Genomic DNA, 18051 nt, shown 5'->3' with positions numbered 1-18051 from the left:
ACAAGCATTCAAATATGGTACCACTGTTATTCAAACCAGTACAGACACCATGAAAAAGGCAACTCTTATATGACAAAGCGTTTAATGGAGGCTGGCTTACAGTTTCAGAGATTTAGTTCATTATCATCATGGCTGGGAGCATGGAGCTTGAGCAGTAGGTGAAAGCTATAGCCCAGTCCACAGACACAGAAAAAGAAAGGGTGGGAGAGTGGGTCTGGAGTGGGCTTTAGAATTCTCAAAGCCTACCCCTAGTGACACAGTTCCTGCAAGAAGGTCACATCCAATCCAACAAGGTGATGCCTCCTTGTAATCATTTCAAACAGTTCTGTTCTCTGGTGACTAAGCATTCAAATATATGAGCCTATGGGGGGACATTCTTATTCAAACCACCACACATATATGAAGGGCTTCCCTTCACAGTGACTACGACAATGTCGAATGAGGGCCTCTTATGAACTAAAGGCTTTCCACAGAGCGTGTATAAGGATTTCTCTCCAGTGTGAGCTATTTCACATGTTCTCCACAATGAGAAGAATTCAGAAGACTTTATTACATTGCTTGCAGCTCTTCTCCAGAGGGCTACTTCCATGTATTTGAACGGAACTTTTAATACTAAAAGCCACATTGATTCAAAAGAGTAGCTTTTCTCCATCCTGACTTGTTTGCCATATTCTTACATTGTAACATAGTCTGTTTCACTCCCATGTGGTTTGATTTCTGTGAGAGCTAACCAAGGGATGGCTTTTCCACATAACTTACAAACATCCTTCTTTGTTCTGTGAATTACTGCGTGTCTTCCCAAGCAATACAGAGACAAAAATTCTTTTCCACATTGCTTACATAAATAAGGTCTGTCACAAGAGTGAAGTTGACCAGGAAATGGAAAGCCTTTCCCACACATCTTACATTTACAGGGTCTGACTTTAGTGGACAGGTTCATGGTTTTCAACCTGATCAGAAGATCGAAAGGCTTTTCCACACTGCTTCCATTGATGGGGTCTGTCACTGCTGTGGATTTGCTTTTCATGCTTATTAAGATAATTAGAATAACAGAAAGCTTTGCCACATTGCTTACACTGATAGGATCTCTCACTGAAGGCTTTTTGCCACATTGCTTACATACATAGGGTTTTTCTTCACTATGCATTATTTTATGTTTCCGAAGAGAGCTGTCAGAACTGAAAGCTTTCCCACACTGCAAACACGCATAAGGCTTCTCTCCAGAGTGATTCCTGTCATGGCTCTGAAGGGAGGAAGCAGCAGCTAAATCCTTCCCACGCTGCTTACACTTGTAGGGGTTCTCTCCAGTATGCATTCGATTGTGGAACTGAAAGGAACTGTGATTATTGAATGACTTCCCACACTGCCTGCATACTTGGGGTCTCTCACTAGCGTGAATTTTTTCATGTCTTTTATGGTTACCAAAATGAGCAAAGGTTTTCCCACAGTGCTTACACACATAGGGCTTCTCACCAGTGTGAATTCTCTCCTGCGATTGCAGGGAAGTGAAGTAAGGAAAGGCTTTCCCACATGCTTACAAGCACAGGATTCACACCACTGTGACAGTCTATGTTTCTGACATTGACTCCAAAATAGAAAGGCTTTCCCACAGTGCTTACACACATAAGACTTTTCATAAGTGTGAGCTAGTTTATGCAATTTAAGGCAACGGGAAACAGGGAAGACCTTCCCACATTGCTTACATACACAGGGTTTCACACCACTGTGAACTTTTTTATGTCTCTGAAGGGTAGCAGAGCTACTAAAAGTTTTCCCACAAGGATTACCCAGAAAGGCCTTCTCACAAGTTGTATTCATCTTATGTTTTGAAAGGTAAACTAATCGAATGAAGCCTTTCTCGGAGTTCACACACATAGGGCTTTATTGAACTAGAAATCTTTTCATGTTTGTGTAAAGAACTAGGGTTGGTAAAGTCTTCCCCACATTCCTTGCGCACATAAGATTTCTGTGCACAGTCATGTTCTTCATATCTTTGATCAGATCTGATGCAAGGAAGGTCTTCTTTATAGTCCTTATTTTTGGACACTTTCTCTGCAGTGTGAGTGCTTTTATGCATCTGAAGGGACTGAGGGGAAGCAGAGCTGCTCCCAATCTCTTTATGTTTATACAATGTCTGTCCATGTTCCTGATCTTCATTAGGTTTGTGTCTTATCTGATGGTTCAGGAGCACACCCAGAGATGAGTGGCCAATTCCACCTTCTTCATAGATATTTTTTTTCAAATGTAGCAAGTCCTGGACAAGATTTTGGGCTCACCACAGACTGCCCTGAATTGCAGCTGAAGATTTCTGCACACTGATGACTTTCATTATAGTCACAGAATTTCTCCACCAGTTGGCTGCTGCAAAAGAAATGAAGAGTAACAACAAAGACTGTGTTTACTAATGATTGAACAAAGAAATGTGTCATGTTGGATGTATCATGCTTGGACTGCATGCTTTCCAAGGCCATTGCAAACAACTAAGATAGAAACAATGATATTCAAATATGGTGAGGAACATCTCCTCCAGAACATTAAAAATTCACATAGCATGTCAACACAAATTTCAATCCATTCTTATGAACAATTTGCATGTACCAATTGATATATGTTGGTATCAATCAAAATCATCTTTGTTTTTAAATTCCTGCATGTCTATGAAATAACAATTAGTCCCAGTCTATAAGAAAATTCTATTTTTATTTCATTTGCAAAATGTCCCCAAAGCTTGTGGATAAATCAATACAACATTAAGTTTTTTAAATGTGTACATTTATTGTGTTTGTGGGTGCACATGTGTACTTGGGAGGTGCTCAGGACACCTTTCAGAAATACTGTTTCCTTCCATGTCAATGAAGCAGGGTCTCTATGAGAAGTGCTGGGACTACAGATATTTTATTTTATGTGGGTTTTGGGAACTGAACTCAGGACATTGTGATTGTAAGGCTGGCACTATTATTGACTAGGCATTTTTTTTTTTTTTTTTTGCTTCCTTTGTTACCCTTTTAAAATGATGAGTTGTATCCTGGATAGTTTTCTGTTGACCTGACACAATCATCTGGAAAGAGGAATCTTAGACTAGAAACTGTCTGCATTAGATCATCTTCAGGCAAATCTGTGGGGGCATTTTGTTATTAATTAATCATCAGTATGGAATGGGCCAGCCAACTGTGGGTGGTGTCACCCCTGGGCATCAAGTGGTCCTGATTATATAAGAAAGCAGGCTGAGCAAGCCCTGAAGAGCAAGTCAGTAAGCAGTTCCTCCATGGTCTCAGTCTCAGTTCTCTGGGCCCCTGACTGCCTTGAGTTCCTGCTTTGGCTTCTCTTAATGATGGACTGTGACCAGGACATGTAAGACACATAATCCCTTCCCTGTGTCTGCATTGGAGAAGGTTGAGCCTCAGGTAGAGTGGAAAACAGCATATTGAAGATATCAGTAGGTGGGATGAGCGCCCAGAACAGCAGCAGATGATGTGGTACTAGCCTGAGCCTAGGAGACAATCTGTGTATGCTGCCAGCAGCACAGCTGGGGAAGTGGAGCTGTCCAAAACCTTGGGAGCCCAGGAGATGTGTGTCAATTCCAGATGTGGGACACTGAGTTAGGGATACTGCAGGAGGTTGGTCCTGCTTTGCATTAATTGTGTATACCGTATTGGGTTTTTTGTTTGTTTGTTTGTTTGTTTGTTTGTTTGTTTTTGAGTGAGAAAGGATGTAACTTAAAAAAAATCTAGCAAAAGTTCACAGTTCAGAGACTTTAAACTTCTGAAAGAGACATTAGGTTTTTAAGGAGTTCTTGGATTTTTAAAGCATTGAAATATCTTTTTTGTTTGTCTGTTTTGGTGTTTTCAAGATGGTTTCTCCATGTAGTTCTTGCTGTCGTGGAATTCTCTCTGTACATCAGGCAGAACTCACAGAGATCCACCTGCCTCTGCTTGCCACGAGTTGGGACTAGAGATGGCCACTACCACTGGCTGGCTATAAAATGTCGGAATAGCTTAGGACTATTGTAGTGACAATTTTGGGATTTTGCTTTCTTCAAAAACAGAGACATAAGAATAAGTTTTGTTTAACCCCAGGAATGGGGATGTGGGGCGTCTTTGTCCACTGCAGCTGCCTATGTTTTGCATAATCTTCTAGGAGAGGTATGGAAATGATTTTATCTTTTCTACGATCAAATTTATACAGTGGCAAACAGGTTGCAAAAAGCACACAGTAAATTACTATCCTTTTAATAGTAATAAACACAATGAAGCTATTTAATTGGCCCACGTGTCCTGTGATGTTAACACCCACAATGGAGTAGGCCCTCCTTCATCAATTGGCAAGCAAGAAAGTGCTCTGAAGACATTTGCACAGGCCAATTTGGTGGGGCCAATTTCTCAACTGAGGTTCCCATTTCCCAGGTGTGCCAAGGTGACAACCTACTGAGTCGTCTCAGTGGCCCGTCACACCATTTGTATTTGAGAAAGTAGCTGGATAATAAGACAACAGAAGGATGGCATATGTTCTTAGAGTTCTAATTCACCAACATGTTGCCTCTGTAATTTCTAAAATCTACTTTAAAGCACTTGGTCAAATCTATTAGCCGCAACTAATGCCTACAATAAATGTCTACAACTAATCCCCTATAGAGGGCACTATACTTCCTGTCAGGAGACACAAGTTGTCAAATAAAAAGTCCAATGGCAGAGGGTAAATTCCTTCCCTTGAGTTGTTGGTCAGGAGAATCCCAGAGGCACCCCCCTCACCTAAAACCTTGACACTGTCTGTCAGCATTGCCCTAGGTTGCCCACTATGTTACCGCTGAGGAAAAGAAGCCATCAACACTCTTCATTACCTGTGAACCCTGAAACCTACAGTAACAACCAGACAGAAATGTAAGTCCGTGAATGCAATCATATCATGAAGGTCATAGGGTAACAGATAGAACTCTAATGCTCACTGTACAAGAGTAGAATCATGGCTAATCCTGTAAGTCTGACCCCGAGCTGGAGAGGTCACGGGTCTGAGGAATAAACCTATTATTATGCTACTATAGTTAATGCTCTCGGAATACCTATATCTCTATGGATAGCAAGTGCAACACTCATCCTCATGAGAGGTATCTCTGTCTACTGTGGAGTGTGCTTAGTGCTGGAAACCACAACTTGTCTGTGTGAAGAAAATAAGTGTGTATGGAGGCCTCAGACATGAATGGGTCTCTACACCAAAACAGAGGTTATCCCCTGGGGTAACAAGTCCAGCACCGTATTACCCCAGGCTCAGGAAACACTGAGGAGTTGGCAGGATGATTGTATAAGCCAGGTAAACTGTCATGGCAGGACTACATTTATAAAACTACATCACTTGAGTTCATCTGTGCAAGATCAATCCAGTTAACATTTCAACATGGATGTGGGAGGGGCTGAACCCTCCAACCCCGATTAACTGAGGAGCTACTGCCAGTTAAGGGCTGCTAGGATAGGGAGGGTCAACCCTTCATAAATCAACTATGCATAAAAGCAAAAACTGGACTCAGTAATATATATATATATATTACTATATATATATATATATTATATATATATATATATAATATATATATATATATTATAATATATATATAATAATATATATATATTAGGTTTTTCGAGACAGGGTTTCTCTGTGTAGCTCTGGCTATCCTGGAACTCACTCTGTAGAACAGGTTGGCCTTGAACTCAGAAATCCACCTGCCTCTGCTGGGACTAAAGGCGTGCGCTACCACTGCCTGGCAAAATATTTTTTTAAAAAGGACAAAAAGTTAAGGGGAAATGCAGGTATTAGGAGAAAGAGGATGGATGTGTTGAACATGCTCAAATATACCAACTACAGGTGTTTGTCAGGTCTGGAAACCCAGGAGAAACAGCTATCTGCAGGCTTTTAGCATGTAAAGTACATGCTAGCCTCAGTACCTGCTGCTCCTCTAGGCTTTTCTCACCCTGACCCTACCCTAAACTTCTCCAGTTCAGGGCCTGCAGTTCCCCCAGCTTCTCTTTCCTGTATAGCTCTGTACTTTCAGCCACCTGCTGTCTTGGTTCCTTTGGTCTTCAGCTCTTTCTTGGTCTCTTGGTTCATTTCATCCCCTCTTGCCTCCTGCCCCTAACTCTTGGTTCTCCCCTCCCGACTCTCTCTCCTCTCGGCCTGTTTCAGTTTGGACTCACTTTCCTAGATGCCTCTGTCTGTATATGCCCTCATATGTATAATAAAAACCTTCCCTTCAACCACACCTAGGAGCAGCTGTGTCCTCACTTCATTCAGTATGAAATTCTAAAAGCACAAATAAAAATATTATTTTTAAAAGTCAACCATACCAAAGCCAGTTATTGTATGTTTGTAGAGACCAGGGTGGGCTCTCCGTCTCTGCTTCTGAGTTTTCTACATTGTTCCTGCTAAAACCGATGCTTACTGATAACGCTCGTAACTCAGTACCTTCAGGAAATCCAACACTCTGTCCATACACTAAAAACTAATAATCATAACTTAGAAACACTTAGACAAAGTAAGTAAATTCTCACACAAACCAAAACTGAAACCAGTCCAAAGTTTTTCCGGTTTATAATGTAATTAAAAATTTAAATAAAACTCTGATCCTGGAGCCCTTCTAGCTAAAGGTTGGCCAGTGGTCCTTATGATAGGCCATGGCCAGCACTGACAAGGCGCATAAGGCGTTCTGTTCTTTTTTATGTGACTCTAATGTGTGTGCGTGTTGCAGGTGTGTGCTCGGAATGAGTGTAGTGTACTCGGAGGCCAGATGAGACCTGGAGTTGCAATGAGCTCTGAGTTGTCTGATGTGGGAGTGGGAAAACCAACCTGAGTCCCCAGCAAGAGCAGTATGAACTCTGAAATGCCTCACCTAGAAAACAACATTTAAAAACTCATCCTTAGAGAAACAGAAAGTGAGGCGTGCTGTAGTCTTCACATTATAAAATTCAACAGAGCCAGAGATAGTGGTACATGACTTTAACCCCCAGCACTGGGGAGGCAGAGGCAGGTGGATCGAGAGTTCCAGGTCTGCCAGGGTGATACAGAAACACTGTCTTAAATTACAAAGAACAAAAAATAAAATAAAATTCAAACAGAAGGCAAGAAGTACATGTATTAGGATGTGGTGGCATTATTTTGACCATTATCCCATTGATCCTGTCTTAGTGTTGATGGTATAGGATGGTCAGAACAAATTCTTATCATTTAAATAAGTAAACTAGCTCTAGCACTTTTCTCTAAATTGAAATGTTTGCCCTAAGCCGGTAAACAAGAAGTCACATATCCAGAAAGAATAAACTGGCTGGAGAGATGGACAGAGGTGAAGTGCACTTGTTGCTCTTGCAGAGGGCTCAGGTTCAATCCCCAGTACCCACATGGTGTTTCACACCCACCAAAGACTCCACTCTAAGGTATCCAGCACTCTCTTCTGATGCCCCAGGGTACCAGGCATACATGCAGTGTACATAGACACGCAAGCAAAACACTCTTACACATGACACAAAATAAAGAAATAGGTTTGTTTTGTTTTCTGTCTTTTGGTTTTTTTTTTGTTTTGTTTTTTTTTTTAAAGGAATAGAAACTTGGAAGATTGAAGCGCTCTCCTGCTAGCAGTACGAACGAGTGAGCAGCTGCTGGAAGAGACCTTGGGACTGTGGCTGCATGGAAGCCCTGTAGAAGGGGTCAGGGGTCAGTGGCCAGGAGCCTTCGCCTATGTGAGGATGGGTCATCTGGTGATGCAGCTGATTTTGAGTTATCTCTGCTGTTTGGAAGCAGGTCCCTTCCTATAATTCTGTTAGTTAGCCCCAATACCCACACTCACTGGTTCACAGACTGGACCCTGGTACCATCATCCTTTGCGCTATTCTGGGCTCCTTTCTGTGGTAAATAGGTGTGTGTTGTGTTGAGTATCCACAGGAGAATTCTGTCACACACAGCTCTAAGGCCGATCTGGGGTGGTTCTGTGAGGCCCCATACTCTTACATTCCAAGACAGGGAGAGGCTTAACTCAGGGAATCTCTGTGCTTTCAACTTCCCACCTCCATGATACCAGGTTCCCACCTTCCCTTCCTTTCTGTTTACTCATGCTTAGCACTGTTTCCTCCTCCCTAAGAGAGAACAGCTCTCTTCAGCTAAACTCTAGGATGCTTGTGGATCTACCACCAGGGGCCTTCGCCTTATTAAAATACTCCTTTTGGAGACTAAGGTAAGAAAGATCCTTTTTTCCCCTCCTGCTCCCCTTTCTCAACCCACTCCCAGCCTTCTCATCCGATCTTTCTGCCTGCCTCTCAGCTTGCTTCAGAAAATTTAAAAATCACACTAATAATCAAAACATACATAACCTTGGAATAGAAGGAAGTACTGTGGACCAGGAAAATCCAAGAATTGTTCAAAAAAGGTGCTACCCTGGAAAATACCCTTAATACCATTGAAATTGTTAGAGCAACTTTAAGGCTTGTAAATACATAGAACAAATATTTAAAGACATAAAGAAGGAATTGACTCAATACTATTTCTTTTCACTTTCAAAATATAAGGAACAAAATAAAGACAAGCATTGCAAGTTTAAAATAAAGACTTCTTTTGACAGAAAAAAAAAACCAAAAAAACAACAACAAAAAAAACCTCCTTTCAAATCTAGTCATGACCTACCTCTATCACAAATAAGAGTAATGGCTGTTTTTCCAAAGGACCTGAGGTCAATTCCCAGAACCCCTTGGTAGCTCAAAACCATCTGCAATGGAATCTGATTTCTACTTCTGGAGTGTATGAGAACAGAGCAATCATATACATAAGATAAATAAATAAATAAATAAATAAATAAATAAATAAATAAAATTTGTTTTAAAAAATTAGAAAAAAATTACAGCCAGGAGTGGTGCCACAGCCTTTAATCCCAGCACTCTAAAGATAGAGGCAGGCAGATCTCTTTACTCACAACCAGCCTGGTCTACAGATTAAGTTTCAAGATAGCCAGGGCAACACAGAGAAACCTTATCCCAAAAAACCAAACCAAACCAAGGACAGTGACAATTAAAATTACGACAGAGGCCAAGTCTACCTTGTAGACATCCATCCCTTTTCAGTGAGTTTGGCAATGTCAGGAAGACTTGCAAAGTCACAGATTTATTCCTAGTTCTAAGAACTCTGCACCCAAGGACACAGATTACAGAATTTAGAGGAAACATCCTTTAACTCCGTGACCCTCCTAGGAACAGCAAGCACCTCTGGGTGAAACAGAGACAGGGTGGAGAAAGTGGGCAGGGACTGCTCTAAGTCACTCTGCTGTGCAGAATATCACAACCTCTGTGACAGAGCTAGCCGAGGAGGGTGTCACCTTGTACAACAACCGTACTGACCTGATTTGCTACACAGAGAATCACTACCCAGAAAGGGGGACTGTTTATACAAGTCCAGCTTGATTACACAAATAAACAACCACCATCTGCCAGCACTAACAATCTTGTCCAATTTGAGTATTCAACAAATCCTGCCACTGTAGCCTGCCTGGCAGAATTGAGGATATTCTAGAGACTCTCAAACAATGGACCCCAAAGAAATGGGAATTCCCCCAGGAATCTCAGGCTGAAAGAAGGAGAAGGCACCAACCAGAGTGGGGAGTCTGTCTCTCAGAAAGAGACTTAACACCCTACTAACAGTTTGTCAGATCACCTGACAGGATGAGCCTGAAGCCCACCAGTGGTGTGGGTCAGTGCAGGGCAGAACCACACCCTGACTGGACTGCTTGCATCTGCACATCCCTCTTCATTCCTCTCACTTCAGGACCTTGAAGACAGACTGAGGGGCCTCCCTGGACCTCTTCCTTCCTCTTTCCAATGTGCAGTGGCAGGATGGATATTTTTCTGCTTTTCACCAGTAATTTGGCTCTTTAAACTAATAAAAGTTTATTGACAAGAGGTGGCTGGGCCTGACTTGGGCACAGGCTGGGAATGCCAACTTCAATAACACAAACATGTCTGTCTGTTGCTGACACAACAGGCTCAAGGCTCCTGGGGTCACTGTGAGATAAAGGGTGTTACAGGTTTGGCAGAGAGGGAACTGAGCAGGGATTCACTGGGTGAGTTACAGCATCAAGACTCAGGCAGCCATCCTGAAGCCCTGAAGGGAGTTTAGGAGGACTCCTTGGGTTCTGGAGGAATGAGGGGAGTTTTTTAAAAACTGAGGTCACAGGTGCTCTGTATAGTTGCACCCTGAGACACTGAATGAAGTATGAGGGGTGGGGGCATGACTGAGATTGATTGTCAAACTGAGGACGTTAGGAGAAGAACAGAGCTCTGGCATGTGTGAAGCTCATCCGCCTGTCTGTTTCACAGACAGTTTCCTTTCACATGTTCTTGCACAGTTCTAGCTAATTTTATATCAACTTGGCACAGGCTGGAGTCATTTGAGAAGAGGGAACCCAAACAGGAAAATGCCTTCATAAGATGGACTGTGGGCAAGCCTGTAGAGCATTTTCCCACTTAGCCATAGGTGAGGGAGGGCCCAGCCCATCATGAATGGTGCCAACCCTCGGCTGGTGGTCCTGGGTTCAATAAGGAAGCAGATTGAAGGAGCCAGTGTGAGCAAGCCTGTAATCAACACTCCACCTCGGCCTCTGCATCAGCCTCCAGGTTCCTGCCCTGTCTGAGTTCCTGTCCTGACTTCTTTGATGACTAACAGTGATGTGGATGTGTAAGCCAGATAAACCCTTTCTCCCCAAGTTGTTTATCACAGCCATGCTCACCGACTATTTCATGCAGCTAATGCATCTAACTGCAATGGACTAAACTGTAGGTATGGATGGCTTCAAAAAGCTTCTACCTTTCCAGAGGAAGGAGATCGATCACCCCAAACCATCCAGGAGGCAAGGAGGTCACCAAGTCAAACTGCAGCAGCAGCTTGCTATTTCTGACTGTTGATTGTTAAAATGCTTATCTGTGGTTAAATAAAGTTGAAGCTGCTCTTAGCCGTGTCAGGTATCAGACACTAATGCATTTGCCCACACATGGACACTAATCAAAGGTCTGAGTCCTGAGAACCATGATGTCACTACCATACTGTTATAGCCCCTATTTGTGAAACCCACAAGAGAAAATACTCTAAAATAAAGACCAATTCCACTGTGACTTGGAACCAAAATCGTGGGCTACCTACCTTGCACAGATGCATTAAAACTTCTTCAAGATGCACAGGACTGGAGAAATGGCTAAATGGGTTCTCAGCACCTACATGGTGGTTCATAACTATCTGTGACTCCAGCTCAAAGGTTTCCAACACCACACAGTGTGTATAAATACATTCACGCACCCACATGCATACTAATACTATATATGTGTATATATAATTATATATATAGTATTATATTATATATATTATATATTAACACATATAATATATAATATTATATATATTATTATATATTATATATACTAATACTATATATATATATGAATTACCATACGTAGTTAATCATGGGATCTTGTTTTCTTTGTTTATTTTTTGATATATGGTTTCTCTATGTAAGAGCAGTTACTGTTGGTTGGTAGAGCAGGCCTCCCCGTTAACCTCCTTGGTTTTTCAAGACAGAGTTTCCCTGTGTAGCCTTGACTGTTTTGAAACTCACTCTGTAGAGCAGGTGAGCCTGGAACTCAGAGATCCACATGCCTCTGCTCAAATGCATGCACCACCACGGCCTGGCTTATCTTTTGTTTTGTTTAATGTATATAGTTACTTTTTTTTTTTTAATTAATGTAGGAGTGCTTGGTCTGCATGTACACCTACTTGCCAGAAGAGGGCATCAGGTCCCTTGAGAGATGGCCATGATCTACCATATGGTTGCTGATAGTCTCCGGATTTCTGGAAGAGCAGCCAGTGTTCTCAGTCATCTCACCAGCAGAGGCCCTTAATCCCAGCACTAGAAAGGCAGAGGCAGATGGATCCCTAAGTTTGAGGCCAGCCTGGTCTATAGAACAAGTTCCAGGGGTACACAGAGGAACTCGGCGAAAGAGAGAAAGAAAGAAAGAAAGAAAGAAAGAAAGAAAGAAAGAAAGAAAGAAAGAAAGAGGGGAGGGGAGGGGAGGGGAGGGGAGGGGAGGGGAGGGGAGGGGAGGGGAGGGGAGGGGAAGGGAAGGGAAGGGAAGGGAAGGGAAGGGAAGGGAAGGGAAGGGAAGGGAAGGAAGAAAGGAAGAAAAAGAAAGAAAAGCCCTGACTGTCCTGGAACCTGTTCTGTATGACCAGACTGCCCTCTGCCTGCCTCTGCCTCCGAAGTGCTGGGATTAAAGGCCTGAACCACCACTGCCAGCTACGACAGTCTTTTAAGGTTGTGCTTGATTTTGCTAACAATTCTTCCTCCTATCCCTTTAGAAGCTGATACTACCAATACCTTGCTTGAAATGGGTGATGGTGCTCTCTTTAGAAAGGATATCTACCCTGTGGTTTAGAAGGGGAGGAAGGTTGCCGGATGCACTGGCGTATGCCATTAATCTCAGCATTGGGATGTGGGTGCAGACTGTTCTGACTTTGAAGCTAGCAAGGTGAGAGGCTATTTCAGAATACAGAAAATAAAGAAGGAAGAAAAAGGTTTCTTGAGGCCTTTTTAAAACCTGAATTCAATCCTCGAGACTCATTTGCTTGCATAGGGATTCACACCACTGCGAACTACTTTATGCTTTTGAAAACGGTTACAAAACCGAAAGGCATTCCACATTTTGTACATACGTAGGTGTTTTTTCCAGTGTGAGTTCATTTGTGTATTCGAAGGTAACTAAAAAGGGAGAAAGGGAGACATGTACAGCTGAGAGGACCCAGAGCTGATGGGATCCAACCGACAAAGATAGTGCAGCATGCTCCCCCCCCCGCAAAGTACAGATAGTCTTTTAAATCATATATCTGGATTTGTATAATTATTGCCTATATTTTAAAAAGTTAACTGTTTCATGTCATGCAGGGGATGTGACAGGACTCCACATGTGTGACTTGTAAGAACCGATCATAGCAGCTGTGTCTTGGGCACTTCTCTTACCCTTTTCTCACCCCTCAGGATGCAGTGCTGCCGCTGCTCCCACGGGCAGAGATGTCTGAAATTTGTTGCCTACACTGCAAAGGCCTGACCTTGGAATAGGGGCTCCAACAGCACCTCCATTCATAAGCACAGCTTTAGGTGGACAGGTTAGTTACTCAGTGATTCAAGCACACACACACACACACACACACACACACACGGACATAATCAGCACGCATGCAAGCATGCATGCACCCACATACATAAAAGTAATGAAGAAAATGTATCCCAAGGCCTGTCAAGTTAAATGACTAACAATGGGCAAAAAAAAAAAATCTTTTAAAAGAATCAATTATTAACATAATGTGAACTTGGAGGTGCAAATATAAAACAGAACTCATAGGGGTTCTGTGTGAGAACTACAGGAAAGCTGAAATCCTACACTGTGAGGGAGAAGTCTTATTAATGACTGATTCAGAAGATGAGACAGTTTACTGCCCACAGCATGTAGGCACATCCCAATGCCAGTCTCTCGGTAAAAATGCTAGTGGCACTTAAAACACAGGGTTGAACTAACTGGATTGGCTTTCAGCCATGCTGCCCTCCTGTTATATTAGCTCTTCCAGAAGCTTACACTGTCTGGATGTCTTTTGTCCCTCTCACTGATTAAATATTAAGTATTGTATTTTAATGTGTTTTATTAGGCCTTCAGCCAGGCACTCCTCAGAATTCCAATCACACCGTTATCTGTCTGCCATAGTGTTAGTCCCTCTCCTAATAAACTTCCTGTCCCTCAGTGTCTATCCATCTCAGTGCTTCCCTTGAGCCCTGCGTGTGAGAACTTTCTTTTTCTTTTCCTTTGTGTCAATTAAATAGTTTTATTATCCCATGTTACTTGTTTTGGGTCCCTGCGGAACAATGCTACACCCTCTACTTGGACTGACTTAATCCGCCTCTTCAATGGTGGGGCCTGAGGAAGCACCACCAGATGGAGGAGCTCCCCCACCAGGGAAGCCACCAGGCATTCCTCCCGGCATGCCACCAGCACTCTGGTACTTGCCAAGCAAGCTTGGTAATGATAGGCTTGCAGACTTTCTCCAGTTCTTTCTGCTGAAACTCTTCCTTCTCTGCAGCCTCGTTCTTATCCAGCCAGCTGATGATGTCATTGCTCTTGTCAAGAATCTTCTGTGTGTCCTCATCATTGATCTTGCCTTGAAGTTTCTCATCTTCAACAGTAGCTTTCATGCTGAAGTCATAGGACTCCAGCGAATTCTTGGAGGAAACCTTGTCCCTCTGCTTCTCATCCTCAGCTTTGTACTTCTCAGCTTCTTGAACCATATGCTCAATATCTCCTTACTCAAGCGGTCCTTATCATTGGTGATGGTGATCTTGTTCTCCTTTCCTGTGCTCTTGTCTGCAGCAGAAACACTGAGGATGCCATTGGCATCAATGTCTAAAATAACCTCAATCTGAGGAACCCCACGGGGTGCTGGAGGTATGCCTGTGAGCTCAAATTTTCCAAGCAGGTTGTTGTCCTTGGTCGTGGCCCTTTCACCTTCATACACCTTGAAGAAAAACGCAAGAGAAGTTAAGACATCCAATTTAGAAATTACTACTGTGGCTTAAGCTCAATTTGGGGAAGATCAGTCACTCAGACATTCAAGGAAGGAACTAGCCAACACAGTGTTTCTGGTGGAAACTACGAATGCTTTTGGAATCCATCTTCACAGGGAGAAACTTCCCTGGGTTTTCTACGCAAGCCACACAAAATTCTAGGACCACACCTGAATGAGTGCACCTGGCTGGTTGTCAGAGTAGGTGGTGAAGTCTGTGTCTGCTCAGTGGGATTGGTGGTATTGCATTTGAGAGGGCCATGGTGTAGCATGGTAACCACGTGGAGGTCAAAGGACAACTTGCTGGTCTCTATAGCAAGTTCTGGGCCAGCCAAGGCTCAGTGAATCATTGTCTGAAGAAAACAGAACAACAACCTCTGAGCTCCAGGGGCCAAAAGGCCTGGGCTGCTCTCAGCTCTGGTCAGAGAAGCTTCTTTTAGTTGTGAACAGTCAATGGAGAGTTGTGTGACTGGTTGAAATGCTGTAACTGAGTGTTCACTTCCAAATAGGACATCTATACTAACATTTCCAACACTAAGGCTCAGGGAACATTGAGGAAGAAACAGAAAAAGGATTAAAGGCTGAAGGAGGGAGGACTGCTGTGAAATGCTGTCCACAGCTTCTGGACATGGCATGGCTACAGCTATCGTCAGCTCTCAGCAGTATTGATTACCTGCACCAGACCAGAACAAGAAGATCAAGTCATCAAGATTCCTAGTGTATATGGGGTTACGAACTCCAGACCCCATCCTTTTCTGTGGAGCTATTAGCCGTGGATAGTTGGAGGAGCTAGAGAGGTGGGTATAAATATAACCCAGCAGACAGTGGATGGCGCTGTGTGGCATTAGTTTGTCTTGCTAGTCTTTGCTGGTCTTCACTGGGTAGCTCCCGCTGCTGATGCATGTAAGCTGAACTCAACTGCTGCTATCCTGACAACAAAGATTGTAATTTCCCCAAAGAACTATTTCTAAACAGGTCCACAACCTCCTTTGCCTTATTAACCTTTCTTTTCTGTTACCTTTGATGGGTGGTGGGCTAGAAGAGAGGTTAAAGTATTTAAGAACCTTTATTAAAGTAGGTTTTGAAAACTGTAAGCCTACAGGTGGTCATTTTGCAGCTTTAAACTGTTATTCTGCCTCACGGCCTCTGCTTGATGCATACTTTGTAGAGTAAAATTAGAGGTAAAAATGAGGAGAAGCTGTGCTAAGACTTGGTTGGTGGTGGCACACGCCTATAATTCCAGCACCCAGGAGGCAGAGGCAAGCAGATCTCTGAGTTTGAGGCCAGCCTGATCTACAGAGCTAGTTACAGGACAACCAGGGATACACAGAGAAGCCCTGTCTTAAACAAACAAAACAAAGCTAAACAAACAAACAAACAAAAAATGAGCTATTGGGAGTGGATGTGGAGGCAGACACTTTTCACTAAACGTTCAAGAGTTATAGAAGGAATATTGACCATTCCAGGTCAACCTGGAATTTATGAAAAAAATCTTTCTGAGAAACAAAAACAAAACCAAACACTTGAGATCTGTTTGAACAGCTATTCTTATGTGTATGTATAAATGTATGTCTCATGTGTCGGGGAGGGACATTGACTCTCCTAACACTAGAGTCACAAGCAGATGTGAACTGACTGATATGGGCCAGAAAAAGAATTCAGGCCTCTGGATGGTTGGCAAGTGCTCACCACTGAATCATCTTTACAGAACACAAGAATTTTGAATAAACACAAAATATCAGTAATATTGCATTTGAATTATGCATTTTCTGAGACATCCTACCAAAAATTAATCTCTGTCTAGTTCTTCATACTACTGACATTCATTAGATTAAGCATGAAGAATTTTCAAAGGACTTTCCCTATATAAAACTTCTCTGGTTTTTCAGTGTTTTCAACAGCACAGTTTTCATCTGGTGTGTGCTTGTAAGTCTGAACATCCCTTCCAATTAAATCAGAACTTCATACCATGTTTGTCCATTATCTGCTGACTGAACCAAGAGGTGTTCCTGTGTTTTCCACTGATAGTTCTCCCTATGAAGGTTCTTTTTAAAAGTGATTTTAAAATATTTATTTTATTCAGTTCTGTCTGTATAAATGTATATCCACCATATATATATGCCTGGTCCTGCAAAGGTCAGAAGAGGGCATCAGACTTCCTGGGAGTGAAGTTGTGAGCCACTACATGGATTCTAGAAAGTGAACTCAGGTCCTCTACAAGAGCTATAAGTGCTCTTAACCGCTGAGTTCTCTCCCTAGCCCCCACCATGTGCATGCTTTAAGTGTTATCAGAGTGATAAGGATGACTTCAAATTTTCTGTATTTAAGTTTACACTATAGTGTGTTCTTTCATGTCTGTGAAAGGATGAGTGCTGACTGATAGGAAGGCTTTCCAAGATCATCTATATTTGAGGGGATTCTCTGAAGTGTGACCATCTCCATGTATTCAGTGGAAAGAGGGAAACAGGAAAGAAGGGAAGGTTTTTCTACATTGTATACCCATGTAAGGCTTCCCTCCGTGTTGTGCTTTCTCACATCTTCCACACGAGCTGAAAGTACAGAAACCTTTACCGAACCACATACGGTCACAGTGCCTTTTCTCTAGTGTGATTTCTTTCATGTACTTGGGGTGATATTTTGTAGATAAATCACTTCTGTATTTAAAAACAAAGGCTTCTCTTCATTCATGTTTTTTGAACGACCAAACCTACAGGTCATTTTCCCACATGGCTAGCACAAATCCAGTTGTCTCCAATGTGATTTTATTTACTTCTGTGAAAGCTACTAAGCCAACAAAAGGGTTTGCAACATTACTTACAAACATTGGGAATCACACCACTGTGAATTGATTTGTAATTTTGTGAGTGATTCACAGTAAAGTGGCTTTTTTACACCATCTCCATATGGTGTTCTTACAGAGGGGTGTTCATGTGTGTTAAGGCAGCTAGCAAACCTAAAGCCTCCCCCTCATTTCTTGCATCCATAGGGTTTCTCTCCAGTGTGAACTCTTCTGTGACTCTGAGAACTGGAACAATGAACAGTTTTACTACAGCGATTACACACTTAGACCCCCCTAACAGTGAGGGCTCTTTTCTGTGCTATGAAACAGAATAACCAGTGTTTTCCACACTGTTTACACATGTGGGGCTTCTCCTCAGTATTGACTCTTGCATGTACTTGTGGGGAGGTGGGAAAAGCAAACCCTTTCCCACACAGCTTACATTGTGCAGTGATGGTATTTGTGACTTGGAAAGTACCTGAAGACCTGCAAGCTTTCCCATACTTTGCTTACATTGCTGGTGGTTTTGTCAGTGCAATACTTTTACAATTTTGACCGCAATTGTTTTCATCACAGTTCTTATCTTATATAATCTCTGTACAGTGTGAATACCTTCATAGTTCTGAACAAATCATGGAGAGCTGGAGGTGATTCCA

The 18051-nt window shown here is 42.5% G+C and overlaps 1 pseudogene; it reads right to left on the bottom strand.

Moving 5' to 3' along the window:
- Window positions 1–923: 923 nt before the first annotated feature.
- The window catches only part of LOC143436473 (uncharacterized), a 30307-nt pseudogene continuing 13179 nt past the window's right edge, over window positions 924–18051 (bottom strand).

The sequence above is a fragment of the Arvicanthis niloticus genome, chromosome 22, assembly GCF_011762505.2.
Source record: "Arvicanthis niloticus isolate mArvNil1 chromosome 22, mArvNil1.pat.X, whole genome shotgun sequence".
NCBI classification, from domain to species: Eukaryota; Metazoa; Chordata; class Mammalia; order Rodentia; family Muridae; genus Arvicanthis; species Arvicanthis niloticus.
This window is presented reverse-complemented; position numbering and strand designations above follow the sequence as displayed.